Raw genomic sequence first — 20,391 nt, forward strand, 5'->3', positions numbered from 1 at the left:
CAATGGGCTACGCATGTTGTTTTATCTCCTACTTTTCATTTATCAAAATGATCCATGGAAATATTATTCTATGGCTTTGGATGTAGATTTACAACAGTATTTTTAATGGTTTCATAGTATTTTATCAAATGTACTGTAATTCACTGGCTTAATCATATCTAGGTTTTGTCAATTTTTTTTTGTATTTATTTACCACACTGTGATGACTATCTTTGTACTTACATTTTTGTGCATTTTTCTTGTTATTCAGCTGAGGATAAATTCCTATCCTTGAAATTAAGTAGTCAAAGGTTACTCATTAATAATTGTAGTGCACAGGGTCCAACTGACTCCAGAAAACGTGTGACACTTGATGTCTGCCAACAGTGTAGGAGACTACTCATTTCCCACTCTCTGGCCAACACTGGCTGTTGCCACTGTTAATATTTAAAGTTTTGGTCAATCTTATAGGTTAAAACTGATGTAATATTGTCGTGTTGTTGATTTGCATTTCCTAGATCATTTTACTTTTGAATGGTGCTGTCTATGGTTAAACAGAGGCAAAAATAATGATTTCATATTGGGTTCTTATTACTACACAAGAACCTAAGACTGACATGAAAGCAGACATATATTATTCAGAGGAACCAGGAGTCCAGCACAGAAGAGTTTGATACTCTTTGAGGATGATAATCTTTCATTGATTTATTTATTCATAGACTTACTGGCAACTACTTTTGGGCACTTGTTGAATGGCATCTAGAAGACCACAAGGCTCCGGTCATAAAGGGGCTTGAATGACAGGGATGACATTTGTACCGTAATTGCAAGGCTACTTGCAGGCAGACAGCTGACTCCTCATGTCCTGTTGGCAACTCTGCTCTATGCCGCATCCACCTGATCTCATCTCTCTTAGTCTTTTTTTGTGTGTGTGAGGAGGTCAGCCCTGTGCTAACATCTGCCAATCCTCCTCCTTTTTTCTTTTTGCTGAGGAAGACTGGCCCTGGGCTAACATCTGTGCCCAGCTTCCTCCATGTTTTATGTGGGACGCTGCCACAGCATGGCTTGCCAAGCAGTGTGTCGGTGCACGCCTGGGATCCGAACCGGCGAACCCTGGGCCGCCGCAGTGGAGCGCGCGCACTTAACTGCTTGCGCCACCGGGCAGGCCCCCTCATCTCTCTTAGTCTTGAATGGATCTGCCCATTTATCTCCCTCCCAGGATTGAAAGACGACAGCTTTGCTTTAGCCAATGCAACTAAGAAAGCCATTAGAAAAGTCAGAAACGCCTAATGTTGCCTGTGACCTAGGGCAAGGGAGTGAGAGAGTAGAGGACACCCCCAGGGACAATGGTGGAGAAGTTGAGTGCCTGGAGTGGCAGCTCTGTCCTGCAGCCTCCGCCGCGGCCCTATGCCCTGATGACCGGCTGGGGCGGGAGAGGGCTGCAGCAGAGAGCTGTTCCTTCTAGGGCTGGCGCTCAGTGGTTTCCTGCCTTGCTGAATGGCCGTTGCTCGGTGGTGATGATTCATGGCCTTTGGAAAGTGTGGCTGTGTTCTGAACAGGGAAGTGAAAAATAACACAGCCAAGGGCAACGCAGGACAGGGTAGCGGCTGTCACAAGACTTGAAGCTTTACTTTGGAAAATGCAGGTGGGGGGGAGCTACAGTGAAGTCGGTGGGGGGGGCGGGGTTCATGCCACGTGAGTGTGGCCCTGCCTGCTCTTCTTCAGAGTGTCAACTTTTCCGAGTGTTGGACACTAAGTTGCCCCTCGGAAGCGGCTGCTGGTCTTGGCCGAGCTGCTGCGGGTAGGAGGAAGTGGACGTGTGATTCAGTGAGTGTCGGCTTCCTCTCTGACTCAGGATTGGGGCCGTTTCTTAGGGTGGTGCCAGGGGGCCCGTGTGGCTTTAGCTGGATTCTTTGAACTTGGAGTCAAAACTGAGGCACTAACCCCTGTGGTTGCTGGCCCTCCTTTGACCCTTTTGGATGAGTAAGGGGATTCAGCTGGATTCTGTGGCCTCCCTCCAAGTTGGGTAAGCCCTTCTGACTTGAGGCCTTCCTGTGGTTTCAGCTGATAGAGACCAGTGAAATGGGGAGCTGCGGCATCTCCCGGGTCTGTGCCCACCTCGGTGGGTTCCTTGTATTTGGGGGAGCAGCTGGGTTCTGAGGGGCACAGCCTAGACTGATGGAGGAGGTAGCTGAACTAGTTCTCCTGGAGTCCATTTGTCCATTTTGCCAACGATACGACGAGAGGGCCAGCCGTGCAGCTGCCACCTTCCTACAAGAAGAGTCATGATTGGCATTTTATTCAGAACACTGAGTTTTCCAAGGATCTGTTGTTAGTGGGCTATGTAAATGGCCATCACTTCTGTCATCTGAAACCTGTTCTAAGAAACACTTCAATTATCCAGACTCTTGCCTCTGCCTAAAAGTATATAATCTAAATGTATGGACTTGATAAAGACTTTGACATCCTCTCAAAGTTGCTCCAGGGGTTCTGTATTCCAGCGCCCTAAGTAACCCTGGGTAACGGTCTCTCCTTCCAGGTCAGCTGTCTCCCACTTCCTTCTTCCCCTCCGTCCCCTCCCATTTCCACGGGCAAAGCAGAGGCCAGCTGGTCTAGCACAGGCAGGATGGCCAGCACCCAATCACCGGGATTTAAGGAGGACTCTCAGCCACACACAAGAGAAATGCAACTCAAACCATTGGGGCTTCTAAAAGGGGGTTCTGTGTGACAGCTTTGAAAGCGGGAGAAGGGGCTCTGAGGACCTGCAACTGGGAACTGCCCCTGCTAGGTGCTCTCTTTTCTCTCACATCATCTTCCACCAATGTGAATTTTAATCTCTTTGATAAGCTTTCTCCACATGGCAGGGAATAAGCATGACGGCAGCTTCTGCTTATCACACCTCACAGCTTCACTACTAGAGAGGGACCGAGAGTTCCAAAGTCCCAGAGAGAGGCCTTATGGCCTTCACTGGGGTCAGGTGACCACCATTGGCTCAGTCCCTGGGGCCAGGGGAGGATCTCTGAGCAGACGGCTGCTCACATTTGTACCCCAGGATTAGCGCAGTATTTTCCAGAAGGAGGGGGTCCTGTCCTAGGCAGACAAACAATAGACCCATTACCCCGGGGCACTGAAGGCTCCTGCTGATGCCCAGGCTGAAGACTCAGCCCTCAGCTGCCTCACCTCTGCCTCCCCAGGGGCCAGCAGTGAGGGTCACCCCTGGGAGGAGGTGCCTCCTCTGTCTTCAGAGCCCATGATTTTATTGCTTGAAAATCCATAAACGATAGAAGTTTTCTCAGCTACATTTTTTGGGGGGCTACCTGTCTGGGGCAGCAGCTTGTGATTTTTTAAGGAGAATACCTTGGAGGAGGCAGTGAGTGACAGAAGAACAAAGGAAACATTCTCAGAAGCATGGCAAAAATGAAACCAAGTAAAAACCCCTTAAAAATCCCTAGCGGGGCAGAGGAAATACCAACTCAATGCTTCTGAGCCCAATACTTGGTAATAAAGGAAAGATTCAAGGATAGGCCGTTCTGACATGATTATGTTTGGACTTGGAGGGTGTGCTGGAAAACAATAAAAGGGAGTCATCCGAGCAGGGAATGTCTGTTGGTGTGTGTATTTGTGTGGTGTGTTGCTGCAATTCAGGAACTGACCGATGACCAGAGTTCATGGGGAGTCTGAAAGAGATACGAGACAGGAACTAGTTCAAAGTTTGTCCACAGAGGCCGAGATCAGATGACTGTCAGCTGGCCTGCCCCCTGCTGGCTCTGATTGATCGTCGGAGGAACTCTGACCTCTGTTTAGTCACAAAAATACCCATTTGGAAATCTCTTTGAAGATTGATTAAGTAAAGAGTCACAGCACAGATAATAATAATTGAGTGACGTAGTTGAAGTATTTGTAGTGAGGAGAAGAATGTGCTGATTACGAGGCTGACAGGCACATTGCCTTTCTGTTCCTCTAATTTGGCCTCCTTGCTACGGTCGCAGTTTCAGGCACGGAGAGCATTTTAAGGGGATGGAGTTGAGGATGTGGAGACTTTCACTCTCATTTCATGGGTGTGACAATATCCCAGGGACAAGAGCATCACCCCATCACCACACAGCAGCTGGCTGTGGCCTGTGGCCGGCAGTCCTCTCAGCGCAGCTAACCTTAGATGCTGCTCGAGGGGGCTTTCCATCTGGTTTGTGGCCTCGGGCTGCTGTGACCCACAGTGGGAGTGTGTCTCCCCTGTCTCCCAGGGAGCGGCAGGGTGAGCACAAAGGAAAGTCTGGTTTTCATCCAGAAGTGCTGCGCCTCTGTGCACAGTGGTCCTGCTCTCACCTTTGGGACGAGAGCTGGCCAGGCTGCTCTGGGCATGGAGTGATGGCCCCTCTGCCACTGTACTTCCCCAATTATCTCCAAGACCCCATTGTAGATGAAGGTGGTAGGGGGCTGCCAGCTCTGGACTCAGCTACGCTTCAGGACGCACCACCGTTAAGTTTGTTCAGCCCTCTGGGCTCTGGGGCAGTTTTGATGTTTGTTCATTCCATTCATTCATCACCGATCCATCCGCCTCCTCATTCATTAGGGTTGTCAGTTAGTCATTCAGTCACAATGAGACAATGTCTTCCTATCTTTTGTCGCTGCTATCTGGCCCGGGGCCAAGCCCATAGTAGGGCCTCTACACATTTTTCTTGACTTCTCTTCCTGCTTCACCTTTGTTATGGTTGAAGTCCTGGGTTGAAGGCCATAATGTTGAAGTCCTAACCCCCAGGACCTCAGAATGTGACTGTATTTGGAGATAGGGTCTTTAAAGAGGTAATTAAGTTAAAATGAGGCTCTAATCCAATCTTACTGAGGTCCTTATAAGAAGAGGAGACTAAGATGCAGACACATACAGAGGGAAGACAACCTGAAGACAGAGGGAGGAGACCACCATCTGCGAGCCAAGGAGAGAGGCCAGGAACAGATCCCTCCCTGAAGTCCTCTGGAGGAACCAACCTTGCTGACACCTTGATCTTGGACTTCCAGCCTCCAGGACTGGGCAGACATAAATTTCTGTTGTTTAACTACTTCGTCTGTGGTACCTTGTTATGGCGGCCCAAGCAACCTAATACACATTTCAGCACATTCCTTGAGCACAAAACTGTGTGCAAGGTGTTCTAGGAGATCCAGTGACAAATGGGGAAACAGAGGAAAAGAGGAACAGCCAGAGGCCCATTGTTTCTTCATATTTTCTCCTCCCAAACCCCTCTCTACTCAGCCTCTCCTTACCCCTACCCCTCAGAAAGCGGAAACTTAGGGGGAAATGAAACAGGGGGTTCTCCAGCAGATGCCACCCTACAGAAGCTCTGGAATAGAATGAAAACCCTTTAATATAGAATCAGAAGCACCATTTTTTTTTTCTGGCTTCCTCTCTCCTGCTTCAAGTTCTTTTTTAGCGCATGTGTGTGCACGCACATGGCCAGAATACACGCGGCCAACTGAGCAGCTGTGCGTGTGCGTGTGTGTGTGTCTGTGTGTGTGTGTATGTCTGAGGAAGACTGGGGACAGGGTCCACAGCTGTTGTGGGCACACTGTGACTGTGCATCTGGCAGCACATTCACCAAGGTGTTGGCTAGTGCCAGCTTTATGGCGCACAGTGGCTGGAAAGGGCCACAATTAAACCTTTCTCTGGACCATGAATTACATCCCTTGTTGCCCTTTGTGGCTAAAGATGATGCCAATATTGTGTTTCCACACAACTGCTATGGGAGGATTTTCCTTTGATTTATGGCCCTGGCCGAAGGCTGTGGGCTGTGATCTCTTTGTCTGCAGGAATCACAAGCTCATTACGCCATGGAATAATCTTGGGATCTCTGGGAACATCTCTGAGCCTTCAAACCTGCTGGGCCTATTCAGAAGCCAGGTCCATTTGAAAATTTGCCCAGAATGTAAGTCTTGATATTTCTCATTCTCCTTTGGTGTCTGCCATTTTCAGTCAGACATTTTCCACCACACAACTAAATAATAATCCTGTCCCCTTATGGAGTCCTTTTGCAATCCTAGCTTAGCTCATTGATTTTAAATATATATATATATATATTTTTTTAATTTTATTTATTTATTTTTTCCCCCAAAGCCCCAGTAGATAGTTGTATGTCATAGCTGCACATCCTTCTAGTTGCTGTATGTGGGACGCGGCCTCAGCATGGCCAGAGAAGCGGTGCGTCGGTGCGCGCCCGGGATCCGAACCCGGGCCACCAGCAGCGGAGCGCGCGCACTTAACCGCTAAGCCACGGGGCCAGCCCCAGCTCATTGATTTTAAAGGCAACTGGGATTCCAGGAGCTCAGCGTTGACCCGTCGGTCCCATGTTGCATAGTACTGGGTCCCCAAAGGACTGTGGCAAAGATGTTACTGCCAATGTGGTTGCAGTCAGCTTCTGTGTGCATGCTGGGGAATGAAGTTTGCACATCATGGTTACTTTCCCCTCATATTGATAGTGGCATTTCTGGAGTATGGTGGCATTTCTTCATTTAATGTTGATGTTAAAACAAGCTTCCTTTCCTTTCTACATACAGACAAATGAACCTCAGGGATGGTCCAAGGGTTAATGCAGCAAGAGTGTCACAAAGCGTCACAAAAATGTGCTGCGCCCCTCCCAGCCCCGCTTCCTCCTGCAGTGCCTTCCTTGGTTGGCCCTCCATCCCTGCCCTCTTCTTCTTGCTCCCTGCTCATCACCAAGCAACCAAGCATAATCTCCTTCCTTGGTAAGACCTTAGGTGTGCCCAACTCTGGAGGTTATCTGCAAAACCCAAAGAAATGATCTTCCAATGCTTGAATGGAGCCAAGCGTTTCCACCTGGACTGGTAGGGCAGATGGGTCTACTTTGCTTACTCAAATAACCAGGCTGATGGTCAGCCTGGCTCTAAGTCCAGGGGGCACGCCCCTCCCTGGTGTGTGTCTGGCATAATGCAGGTGACTGTTCCTTCTCCGGAAGAGGCTGCAACTCAGGGGTATTTATTGTGTACCTTGCTGCAAGTGGAGAACAACTTGGGCTCCTGGTGCCATCTTCTGTTACTTCTTCCTAGCCATACAGCTCTATTTATTACCTAGCAGATAAAAAAAGACAGGTCTATATGCTCTCAAACCCACGCCCTCTCCTCCCATGCTTCGATTTCATAAATGTTGGTTCCTCCAGAGAACTGAACTGAGCCCACAACCATGCATATGCTTTTCAATAACATGATAACTTCCAGTCTGCTCCAGCAAATGAGGACAGAGCAGTGACCCTTAGATAAAAGGCTTCATTTGGCATGACTCATCCTTGGAGACTTCTAGCCCGCTTGGCCTGTGTTGTTAAGTGCCTGGTTCTGTAAATATTGACAGTTAGAAACCATCCCAAGAGCTACCAAACAATGATCTGGAAGGTAATGTATATGGATATAGCCAGTGACGAGGCAATGCTTGTCATTTGCTAAGATTCAACCTCTGATAAATATCATCGTGTTATCTCCCTTCCTAAGAGTGGCTCATTTGCTTGCATGTGATTCATAGTTGGTATATCATGGGACCTGATTCAGCAAGAAAAGTTTGGTCTGCTGCAAACGACCAAATCTGCAGAGAACAATGTCCAAGTCCACTTCAGTTTCTAGGATGCTGGCTTCTTAACAAGTGGCTTTGCCAAGAAGGAAAATCTCCAAAGGAGTCTCCCTCATTAAGAAACTAAAGGGGGTACGGAGGGATAAAGAGCAGAACAGCACTTTTCACCATTCAGAGCCCATGTGTTAAAACCTATTTGGCCCTATAGGCACATATCTGTTACAGTTCACCTATGGACGCTGCCGCCCCACAAGGGGTGACCTCTCTGCTCAAGTCAACACTTTTGGGCTAGTTGGCACTACCCTCAGAGAAGGGACAAGGATTAATCTCTGCCCATGTGGAAACTGGTTTTACGTCTTGGCCTCTCTTTCTAACTACTTAAAATAAATTGATCATAACCTGAATGTCTGCTGATGCTTTCCGCTGGCTTTGGCTGCTTGGTTTACTGAACTTTATTACTGTGCAGAAACTTCCCATTTGAACCACAGTCCTTTTGAATGGCCTTTGTTTATTTCTTACATTTGCTCTGGGCTGAGGGTCTGTCCTGCCAAATCAGAGATGAGCTGTTCAATAGGCAAGTTTTGAACATGGGCCTTTGGCAGACTGGTATGTGGGCGAAAAGTGGTGCCCGTGGCCGAGGGCTCGAGCATACACACATACGCACATACATGGCTGTAGCCCTCTGCACAATCACTTGGCATTACTCTGTGTTGCCCTGTAATGAAAGCTGAGCTCTGCTTGTGCTGACTGCATCCAGAGGCAGCACAGCACTGTGAAGGAAGTAGGCATTGGGGCCAGCATGCAGTGAAGCATGCATTACTTTGATGTAAGCCATCTCTTTGCTACTAACTGGCTGTGTGACTTTGGGAAAGTTACTTAACTACTCTGAGCCTCAGATTCCCTATTTGTAAAGTGGGGATAATAATACCTACCTTGCAAGGCTAGTGTGAGTTGAGATAATGTATTTAACCCACACAGCTCATAAAACCTGCTCAGTCAATTGTAGCTATTATTGTCTTTAGCACCAAGCCACTCTGAAAACTGTTGCTGCTAACAATTTTGGATTGTTATGGATTCAAGCCATTAACAGCTTACTAGAAGTCTGAAGGTTTATAAGCACTGTACCAGCTCCTGGAGGAGGCATTACTATCACTTTACAGACGAGGCGCCCAGGGCTCAGCAGTCCCGCTAGCCAGGATCAGAACCAGGCGTCTCTGGCTGTGGAGAGCATGCACTGGCCATTACCTGTGCCACCTTTCAGGGACACTGGAGGTCACGATTGTGTGTGTGTGCTTAGCGGAGGTTGGCAACTTTCTGTGTCAGGAGGACACCAGGGCATCTGCTTCATCTTTGCCCCCATCACACGAGCACAGACTGGTCTGTGTGCTGTTAGCCAAACAGCCTTGCAAAGCCCTTGCTTAACCACCTGGCAGTGGCTGAGCGTTCTGTCCTTTTGTTCAGGTACCTTTTGTTCAACACACCTGCCGAATTGCAGAGCAGTGTTCCGGAACCTGTCGATAGTCCATATTTTTAATGGAATGTCGATGGGCAGGTGATAGGAATCCCATCTGTTGGGACGTGTGGGGGTGGTGCGGGGGTGAGGGGTCTAGGATGCCTGAGTAGTGGGAAGGGGGCTTCGGTTGACAGTCTCCCCTCTCTGTCCTGGTGACAGAAGGAAACAGTGTTCAAGCAGGAGCTCCTCCTCCAAGTGCCCTCCCAGTGGCCCTAACCCACTTCTCTCAGGGAAACGTTTCACGTGAGACAATGAGATCTAACATAATGCCCTCACAGGACTGCATTAGTAAATGCACATCTGTGGCGTCAGGCGATGTGGCATGTTTGGAAGAAAGAAGAGGAATTTAGCAGAGAAACATGCAGACCATGAGGGAGAGAGAATTCCCTGGAAGCAGCCAAAAATGAATGAAGTGTGTTTCCTGGAGAGGAAATGTGAGGTGGAGAAAAGCAACCTTGAAAGGAGAGCCTGCTTATACTTAATAAACTAGACCTTCTAGGCACAAACACTTCAACTGAGTGAAACCTGTATTCCTTGCTCCTCTTTCAAAAGTGAGAGAGGCCCCCGGAGGCCCAACGAGGAAAGGCCCCTTGGCATCACTTCTGCTAATCTGAGTCCCTTAATGTCCCAGGAGGTTGGACTGTGCTTCCTGGAGAGCCCAGAGATTACCAAGCACGGCTGGGGCCAGGGGTGTTCCCAGAGGTCACACACACGTGAGGGAGGCTCCCGAAGGCTTCTTTGGAATGTCTGATGTTTCTGAGGGAAGGAAGGAGCAGCAGAGCAGAGGCAGGCAGGCCAGCTTTGGCTGCCTGGAGGTCAGCGTTCATTCCTCCCTTAGGGCTTTCTACACGGTCACTCTCAGCAGTGACCAATGGAGGGAGAAGGCTAGGCAGGCAGGACCACAAAGGGCCCACTCCGACCACCTTTGAAGATACGCGCAGGTTGCTCTCGATTGGATACATCTGCTGTAAGTCCTCCTAAATTCTCTGGGTCCAGGATTCTCTTCCTTGGTGCCCCAAAGCATCCACATACCCTAAGGCGAGGTCCCACCTCCTGCGGGTGCCACAAGAACCAAACACGCTGGTGTTGTGTAAGACACCTGCACTATCTGTACACGGGACATGTTTAACGCATGTCATCTAATGTTATTGTCACTTATCATTACGTCAGACTCCTGGCGTGCGTTTATACTTGAGCAGTCTGCTCTCCTTCAAACCAAACAGTTCTTTCCAGCAACGCGCCCCCACCCTATCCTCCTCACCTCCTAGAAAGTTTGGGCTCCTTTTTGCTTTCTTTGTGTTCTAAACGAATTCATTCCTCTTACTCATTCACTTGCTCGTTCATCCGTCCTCCCAGCACTTATGCTCAAGATCTCCTGTGTGCAGGGCCTGTGCTCTTGCAGAAGCGCTGTTAACTGCTGATGACACTCCCATGCACAACTCGCCCCCTGCCATATATACAACGCCAGATACTTTTTCAGGTTCCAGGCCTAATTGCTGAATAGATTTGTGTGACTGTTACCGGTGCATTGGGTTCTTCTTGTCCCCCAGGATGGAAATCAAGAGAGACAACAAACGGGAGTAGGAAAGTAAAAATTTATTAGCTTGTGCACAAGGGAGGCACAAGGGAGCCCGTGCAGAAAGGAAAGGGGCAGGTCACCGGTTCATTAGGGAGTGAGATTGTGGGGCTTTTATTAGGCAAAGGCTGGGGAGGAGTGCCTTATCATGGCATGTAGACGTGGGGTTGTGCTTGTGCCTGCGCTGTCGTGTGGCATGCTATTACATGTGACGCATGTATCATTGGCATGCTAACTCTCCACCCCCTGGTGTGAGTTTTACTATGCTAATGGGGCTAGGGTCACCTTCAGTGGACTCCTGGGTGCTAGGGCACATGGGTAAGCCCAAGAGAGTCCCAAAACTGTGGAATGTGGATCGTGGTGGTCTCTATCTGATTCTCCCAGCTTGCGGATTGGTCAGGGGCCTTATCTTGTTAGGCCAGGGGCCTTGCACATGGCCCTGTCTTGTCAGGCTGGTTTCCGTCTCATGACTTCACTGGATTTTTGTGTGTGTGTATTTTTTCATTGCCAAGGTGCTTTTCCCAGGAACTTCATGCCTGCTGAAAGCATGTAGAGGCTCTGATTTACAAAGTACTCCCTGTTCCAAGGTCCTCTGAGGCCCTTGCTGTCCAGATCAGAGAAGGGACAAGGGAGGAGCCACCACATGCCCAAGGAGAAAATCAGGCCCTTGTGTACCCTGGGCCTGCTCCCTACTCTATGCTCCTGGAACCACACTTCCTGACACGAGGTCTGGGACAGACTTCTGCTTTTAAAGAGCTGCCTGGGCAAAGAACGGCAGAGTTAGGTTACTCTAGAAACCAAGTCATCTTGCTGAGGCTACATGGCAATTAAGAGCCACATAGGGATTTGGCCACTTCACCAACACTCACCACGTGACTGCCAGATCCTGCCACTGAGTGTCCCTGCTGCCCTTGTTGAAACAACGGGCCGACATAAACAATTTAAAGGGGAAACAAAAATATTGCAGGGTCAGCTACAAATGCCTACCTAGCCTTGGAACCCTTATTCTAGATAGCTCTGTGTTAACCCAGGGGCAGCTGTTGCTGTCTTTGATGAGCAGAGGAAAAACAACTCCAGCGGAAGAGGTCTGGGGGAGGCAGGGGAAATCCTGGCACAGCAGCCGGGCTGGCTCCCGGGTAGAGCAGAGGGGAGCAGGGCGCATGCTCTCCAGGATTCTATTTCAGGCTGACTGGAGACAAGAATGTGTTCTCTGCCACAGGAAGAATGTTCCCTCAGACAGAACTGCTAATCGGGCAAGATGAAGGAGGAATGTACAGCCAGTGGTGTACATTCTGTGGTGGTTACTGTTTGCTTTCCAGCAGCCTCTTCCCCTCCCCCCTCCCTCAGTCACATGTATTTTTGGTTTGCGAATTTAGACGGTGGCTAAGTATCCCTCCCCGCTCCCCGCCCCGCCCCCCGGCCCCATAGCCTTCATTTTTGAAAATGTGGGAATTTTCTGAGCCTGTGAGCTCTGTTGCAAAACTATGAACAATTTTTCCAGAGCTCCCCTATGTCATCTGTCTCCTTGACATAAAGAGGGAGGAGGAGGGAGGAAAAAGAGGAGGGTGTGGACGGGAAGGGAGAGAGAGGAGGGAAAGACGGAGAAAAGGGAGAGAGAAACATTTTGCTGACGTCAAAGAAGACCACACTCTCCAGGATAACATTACTTGGTACCTCAACCACCCACTCCCTCTAATTTACTAGAAACCAAACAGCCTGTTTGGGAACCTGTAGCCTGCAGTTTGTTATTTTTTTGTTTTGTTTTTTGCTATTCTCCCTGGACCAAAAGGGCCATTAATTGTTGGGAGTTTGAAAGCTACCTGATTCCCTGAAACAGAGGGGATTTCCACGAGTAATAATTCAGCCCGTGCTTGTGCAGGGGGCTGTAGCTAGAGTAAATTGATCCAGCTGCTTGCAAGCGGATGGAGACGTGCCCAGGACGGGGGGAGGACGGCGTCTGCAGCTGGGGCCGCCCTGGCACTGTCACGTGGCCCTGCTTGCGTCCGCGGGGCTTGCTGGGGCTCGCCCCTGCCCCGCCTGCCCGCCCGCGCGCGCCCCCAGCCCCGCGCGCGCCCCCTACCCTGTCCCGAGGCCGCAGCCTTGCAGCCCGCGCTGACTTCGCAGCGTGAAGGCAATTTTCCGGCACATGTGGCAACCTCTTTCTTGGGAAATGCAGGACACCGAGGATGATGGGGGGCGGCCCTATTTCCTAAGCTTCCTGAAGACAGTCACCCTTTTGGTGCATTGGCCCGTTTGATTGTGCTTCCCAGAAGCCTCCCCCAGTTCTGTCTGGACACCGAGGGCCTAGTTACAAATAAAATCGGAGCCGGCAGCGGTATCTGTATGTAACCGAGGCTAAAGAAATACCGATTCCACTACCCAGATGGTCGAGTTTAATGTTTTCTGGCCAAGGCCGCACAAGTTAATTTTTATCCTAGTAAAAAATAATAAACACGGCATTAGCAACTAAATGTTTATCAATTTGCAGTTCATTTCCAGCCAGATCATTTCCCTCCTGCATGTTTTTACTGTTAGCCGATGCACTGGAGTGCTTTTCCTGAAACCATATGTGGCTATTTAAGTCCTAGCCTCTGTAGCATTTATGTGGCGCTTTTCACCTTAATTGGATAATGTTATTTGGCTATTTCAGCCATGGTCCTCAAATATTGCATTTTAATGATCAAGAAACTGCAGGAGAGAAAGGTTAAATGACTTAGAGGGGATCACTCTGCAGTTCAGGGATGATGCTAAGCAAGGATCCCTGAGTTTTTGTTTTGCTTTTCTGTGCAGCACAAACCTGTGTGTGCTGGACCACGTGCGGGAGCAGAGCTGCTTGTGTTGGGTTTCTTTTCCTCATCTTGTGGTAAGTTAATACCAGAGGAGATGGCAGAGAAGAACTATCAAACGGAGGTAGGAACTCCGAATAGGAAGATGCCAGATAACGCACATAAGCCATGAAAGCACATAAAGAGTGTGATTGAAGCTCGCATCCATCCAGCTGCTCATGCAGCCAAGCCTTTCTGCAAATGCTTGAGCTAGTTTTGTTGTCTTAGGGGAATTAGAGAGACCATTTGGTGGTGTCATCTATTATCTATCACCAGACTACTATAGTCAGAAACAATGATTCGTTGACAACAGAATGAAGCGATGGCTATACTGTGAACCACGCAGACATTGAACCCTCCTCCCAGTTCTCCTTAATTTGAGTATGTAATAGAAACCTTGATATTGCCACATGGTTCAGGGTGGATCTAAAGTGGTTACTTGGGGAAAGGGAAAGAAAAAAGAGCTTGCAGAGGCAGCTTTGCAGAGCAAAATAAGGCAGACCTACATTCCATCTTTATCTCCTCAGGAAAATAACTTACTTTCTTGAAGCCTGAATTTTTTCTCTTGTAAAAATGGGGGGACACCTTCAGAGGACTGGCATGCACATAAGGGACATATGTACTCAGGGCTTGGCATAGTGGTTGGCATCTAGTAGACACTCAAGAAATGCTCTCGTTCAGAAGAGTAGGCTTGGCAGGGCCTGGCAGGCAATGGGTTGAAGATAACTGTATATGCAACTCCAGATGTGAAGCAATGCTGCATTTCCCAATGAGCAGGTTACAAAAGTCTTGTGTTTTTTTGTTCTTGGCCAGCTCGAATATGTACACTTTTAATGATGCAAGTGAAATAACCAAATTTCTAGCTACACATTTAATTTATTAATTACATGCATATTAAAAATTATAAGTATAAATATACTTATGTAGACATGTTGCCTATTTTTGCTTGTTATTTGGACACTTCATCATCACCTGTCTTCATCATCACTGGAGCCCTCTTTTGAGTGATCTTGCTCAGTCTTCCAGAACACCATCTTGCTTCTGCCCAAGTGTCTTTGAGATTTAGAGCTTTTGGAGTCTGTATATTGTGGTCACTGAAAATGTTATCACAAGCTCAATATCCAGGCACTATTTGTGATCTCCACAAAGCTAATTCTTCTTGTATTGCTTTTAAAAGGGATCTTCATGGGGTTGTGGCTGTGTAAGGAAATGTTCATGAATTTTAACAATGCATACTAAAGTATGAAGGGGTGAAATGACATGAGGTCTGGGATTTTCTTTAAGATAGTTCAGCAAAGGGAAAAAGATAAAAGATAGAGAAAAAAAGAGACAATTGAAGCAAATGTGGGAAAATCTGGGTAATTGTTAATCTGGGTGATGGGTATATGGAGCTTCTTTTTACTATGAGTTGCTTATAATATCTAATACTTGCAATTGGAGGTCATACCTTCAAGAATAACTAGAGAAACTTCTAAATTTCTTTGATTAAAGAAAAACATGACTGTTCTTCCAGGCAGCCTCTATAAACATCCCAGACTAGCACCGATTGAATTATTTTCAAGGTATTTTATTATTCAAAGTAAAAAAATCAAATGAGCACTCTGTAATATGAGGAACTTTTGAAAGACACAAATATAAGGTGGGTGTATATTTGCCCATACGTATTATTTTCCTCTATGCTTTCTTGGTCTGAGTGGACAGGGTTGGTAATGATTCCAAATAGAGAACTTCTGTGAGTGATGGGAAGACCTCCTGCAGTGTCCTTCAGCAAAAGTACCCATTACCTAGTGCCCTTGTTGGCCTCTGATCTGGAAGGCCCAGGATAGCAGGGAACATGCTGTCCTGGAAGCAGGCCTGGTGGCACAGGCCTGGGGATGGGATGTCAGTGATGGTGTAAAAGGGGAGAGGCAGCATTTTCTTCATTGGGCAATGCCTGTCCCCTGGAGAGAGGGCGAGGAGCCCTGGTCTACACAGCCAAAGTGAGAGGGAGGTTGGGCACTTGTCCAGCAAGCTCAGACTAAGTCAGGCAGGAGTGTTTAGGCCTAACAGTCCTTAATTACCACATTCTCAAGGGATCAGAAAACTGCTCAACATTTATGTTAGTTTTATAGCAGTGGCTTTTCTGCAGGAGAGAAGAAAAAGTTATTATTTTTAAAACACTTTTGAAGAATAAGATGCTTTCCATACAAACATAGTAGATTATTTGTCAACGAATATTATAATTAAAAATATCTATTCGGCCTGCGTGGGAAGTCTGGAATTCTCTGGAATTCTTTTATTTTATTGTGTTTTCCCCCAACGATGCATTGTACTATGCCACAGTAGGCCAGTCATAATTGTTGAGAGATTTACTTCTGACTCTTTTTGGTATCACCTCATTCACACTCAATGTTTCATAAGAGAGAGAACTTTTAATATTTTGAAAGAACTCTCCCTCAAACATAAAAATCACATCATAATGGCTGTATAGTGTCTATCTCAGCATGTCAGTGCTAGCAGATTTATTGGAATGCAGAAGACTAAAATAAGACAAACAAAATACCAGTGTGCTCAAACTGTGAGCAAGTGCTTTTTGGAAGATGTGTGTTTTTTTGATGAGCTAAGTGTTGATTCTCACCCAAAAAGACCAAAAAGTGTGAGGTTAGATAAGCGTCTGCTAGATTCATTATTGCCGAGCGGAGTCTGTGAAGTCAGCGTAGAGATCGCCAGTTGTAGCTGCAGAATCAAGTTCACCGAGTGTTCATCCTCTCTCTGATTGGGTAGTTACTAAGAACAGAACCTGCACCACCTTCCGGAAGCCCTCTGTTAACTTCAGGTCTGCACAGTAAGGGCGGACGCTTCTAGCAAGGGAGCTCAGGATGAACTTTGCAGGCATTGCTTGAGCAATGCCAAGTGGCCACTGGCCAGGGTAGATGTTAAACCAGGAGATGGCTATCAAAGGCCGTTGTTAGGCTTGGCACATCTCTCTTGAGCTGCTGTGCTAAGCAGGAAAGAGAGACATTTGTTTGTGGATTTAGCTCATCAGTTCTATAGTGTACTCTTCACTTGGAATCTTGTTTGCTCAAGAGAAAAACAAGTCTGACTTGCATACCATGGAGGATTTAGATTGGATGGTTTATATCTTTCCCCTGCCCCACAGAATCCTCTACACACGCTTGTGTACATTTATTTTCCATCAGTCTGGACAGTAACCTCATTAGGTGGTTTGGGATGGCTTTTGGTTGTATTTAAAAATTTCCAGTAGATCCACATCCTATGATGAATATAATAGTTTCCTATGAATTGTAATGATTTTGTACCCTACATTTGCACACGTGTGTATGTGTCTGCATGAAAAATAGTCTGGCCGTGCTAAGGAGCCCTGATCTGACTGAAAAACAATTTCTGTTGAGTTTTCTTCAGTTCGGTCATCCTGCCTTCTGGTCAGTAAATAAATGGCGTTTGGACAGGATCTGGCACAGATACTTTAACGGTCAAGTTTAATGTATAACTAGTATGTTTTTCTTCTGTGTCAGCAGTTGGCAACATGATACTGTAAATAAGGATTCTGGTGAGTAAATGGATGTCTGTGTAGCGAGGGGAGGGGAAGGCTGGAGTAAGCAGTTTTGAAATTCATGCCAGCGGTTGCTGCAAGTGATAAGATAATTTGAGTAACCTGTAAGACCTGTGGATTCACAGGTTTCAAAAACAGGAAAGTCTCTTGTTTAAAAACCCTCTAAAGCAACATGTGGGCTTAGAACAGAAGCTGGCTTGTGGTTTGGTGATTGTACTTCCTTATTGATATAATGGCTGGTGACGCAAGGCCCCCTGGGATTGCAGCTCTGTGACCGCAGGCCCGACAGTTACCCTGACAGGGTTCTGAAACAGGCCCGGGGCTTTCTGGACGGATGAGAAGTCTAAAAATTTCCCTTTTCATTTCCTCTCTTGTGTGACTTTGTCATTTTTTAAAAAAACTGGTAATTGAAAAGGGAATTTTGCCCATGCTCTTAAGGAGTTTATCTTGACTGGGTAGCTTCCCTCCCACTCCCCAAAAATCCCACCCTGAAAACCCCAAGCTAAAAAAAAATTATCTATTCTTGCAGATTTTTCAGTGGGTCTGTGTTTCATTAATCTGCTTTGAGGCTGGATTCATAACAAGCAGATCTTTAAAAACTGTATGATTTTTGAAGAACGCTCTGAAACCTCTCCATATCCTCCTCAGCCTTCTGGGAGTTTAAAGCCCAGGTAAATGCTACGTCCTTCTGGAAAACTAAGCGTCACGCAGCCAACTGGGAGGCTCGATTGAGCAAATGCTCCCGGTACCCATGCTTGTGTTCTGAAATAAATGAAAACAGATGCCATCCTGCGTGACACAGCTAACTGACCACAGCACAGAAAGTTCCATTGGCTAGATGTGTGGGGCTATCTTATGCCTTGAAAACATTCTGCATTGGAACTAAACTTCAGAACGGGGCTCCTGCTCTCTTGCTGCCCTGGAGAGGAATCGAGTGTGATGGCTCGATGGGCTGCACATGACTTTAGGTGGCTGCTTCTCTTGTTCTCCATCCAGGAGACAGGGAGGGCAAACGGGGGGGGCCCACTTCCAAACCAAAATTCCTCCCAGAATGCTTGTGGCTATATTCTTTGTTACACATTTTGAGTAAGTATGTAGATATACATGTATGCATATGTGCATGCGGGTGTGTTATCTATGCTATTGGCCCAGCTTGAGAGTTCATTTTATTTTTCAGTGAATTCAAAGAAGATAACATTTGGAAGAAGTGTCTATTTCAGTGCTCCAGCAAATTAGCAGTCAAATATGCTGATTCTCACCAAATGAATTCATCTTGCCGAGTCCTCTGTCTTTGGCCTGACGATCTGCCTGGGATGATTGCACATCAGACTTGACTGCTCTCTCTCTCTTTTTGGTAAACCCAATAAATCTGCCCCAGTCACATCACTGAGGCTACATGGAAGTGTAATCCTGCTAAGTGTGGGAGCTAACAAGGACTGCCAAAATCTTGAGGTTACAGTGAGAGCAAGAACCACTTTCTGGGTTATGCATGTCTACTGTGTGTGTGCATGAGGACTGTGTGTATGTCTACTGTGTGTGTGTATGGTTACTGTTTGTATGCATGAGTGCTGTGTGTGTGCATGGGTACTGTGTGTGTGCCTGGGTACTGTGTGTGTGCATGTCTACTGTGTGTGTTCATGTGTACTGTGTGTGCATGAGTACTGTGTGTGTGCATGTGTAGTGCATGTATGCATGAGTACTGTGTGTGTGAATGAGTGCTGTGTGTGTATGTCTACTATGTGTGTGCAAGAGTACTGTGTGTGTGCATGTGTAGTGCATATATGCATGGGTACTGTGTGTGTGCATGAGTACTGTGTGTGTGCATGTCTACTGTGTGTGTTCATGTGTACTGTGTGTGCATGAGTACTGTGTGTGTGCATGTGTAGTGCATGTATGCATAAGTACTATGTGTGTGCATGAGTGCTGTGTGTGTATGTCTACTATGTGTGTGCATGAGTACTGTGTGTGTATAAGTACTGTGTATGTGCATGTGTACTGTGTGTGCATGTGGACTATGTGTGTGCATGGCTACTGTGTGTGTGCATGAGTACTGTGTGTGTGCATGTCTACTGTGTGTGTTAATGGGTGTTATGTACGCATGAGTACTGTGTGCATGTCTACTGTGTGCGCATAGTACTGTGTGTGTGTGCATGTCTGTGTGCATGGGTACTGTGTGTGCATGTGAGTATCATGTGTGTGTACTGTGTGCGTATGTGTGTGCTGGTGTGTACATGAGCACTGGGCATGTGTGTGAGTGTGCATGTGTATTTTTCTGTGGGTGTATGGGTGCATGCGTGCATGTATACCGTGTGTGACACACACAATGTCATGGGGAACAGTGACAGGGAGAATGCTGGTGTGAGGTGGGCCTGCTTGGGAGCAGGTCAGTCACTTCAGCACAAACTGCTTTTCTTCTGGTTTGCTGCCCTTTCCCCCGTAAGCAACATGCACTGAGACTGCAGAAACCTTAAAGTGTATATTACATTTCTCCTTCCTGCCTGCTTCTCAAGTGAGTTATTTCTAAGTATCTTTTTTTGCTTCAGCCTTAGGAGAAAGGAGAGAGCTTTGGAATTGAGAGTACAGAACAGGGATTCAACATCACACTGTTCTTTTTCACTCTGTGCGTGTTTCTTGTGTATTCAAAAGACAGAGAGGAGAAGGAAAAAAAGGGAAAAGAGGGAATCAGATGGGAAAGATAGTGTGAATTTGTATTCGTACGATAAGACTTTTACCCCTCTACCCAGGACTCGGCCTCAATTTCCTGTCTCTAACTTCAGTGTCAGTGCTGACCCACTTCTGGCTATTTTTATTTGTTTCCTTGAAAATGTTCACTGTGTGATTAGAGTTGACTCTTGTCAACTTTGTTCTTATCTCCTCTGCCATCTGAGTCCAAAAGTGCAGCCCTTCCCACCTCATTCCCAGTAATTATGGGTGAGTTCAGAGCCGAAGAACGGCAGGGTTTTATTGGCGATGTGACAAATGAATGATCCCTTTTCTTGCAGTCAGAGACCCAAGGACAAGCAACTCGTACCTTCACTTGGAGCTTTGCACCCCACGTCACCACCTTTTGTCTGACTTTCCTCTCTGGAGCATGCAGGCTCCACTGGAGACAGCACTTCCATCTCCCAGGATTCCTGGGGGCACACCCATGGTGGGCTCTCACCCGGGGCGGTGAGTGTGCAGTCACTTATCTAGGATTACAACCTGAGTCAACAGTGGAACCAGGAAGTGAACTCAGGGCCGGGCATCATACGGAAAGTTGGGTGTATTTACTTTTCTCTTAAAGCAAACTTTGATTTACTCTTTAATAAGTTACCACTAAGGATTTAGTTGTGGAGAAATTTGACTTGGCATTCAAAATCTAAGTCACATATCGATAAC

At 47.1% G+C, this 20,391-nt stretch overlaps 1 long non-coding RNA gene across 4 annotated transcripts; it reads left to right on the top strand.

The window, feature by feature from the left end:
- The first annotated feature begins 1,725 nt into the window (after positions 1–1,725).
- On the top strand, positions 1,726–20,171 carry LOC147916777 (uncharacterized). Of its 4 annotated transcripts, none has more exons than XR_015552562.1 (5): positions 1,726–1,806; positions 5,779–5,894; positions 17,540–17,681; positions 18,188–18,364; positions 20,013–20,171. It is a non-coding gene; the product is annotated as an uncharacterized LOC147916777 (long non-coding RNA). The 4 variants fall into 4 exon arrangements; XR_015552560.1 differs by having other exon boundaries at positions 1,738–1,806; positions 5,750–5,894; XR_015552563.1 differs by lacking the exon at positions 5,779–5,894 and adding an exon at positions 13,423–13,495 and having other exon boundaries at positions 1,738–1,806.
- The last annotated feature ends 220 nt before the right edge of the window (positions 20,172–20,391 follow it).

Source organism: Ceratotherium simum, chromosome 6 (assembly GCF_057802395.1).
Source record: "Ceratotherium simum simum isolate JZ-2026a chromosome 6, ASM5780239v1, whole genome shotgun sequence".
In the NCBI taxonomy this organism is placed as follows: Eukaryota; Metazoa; Chordata; class Mammalia; order Perissodactyla; family Rhinocerotidae; genus Ceratotherium; species Ceratotherium simum.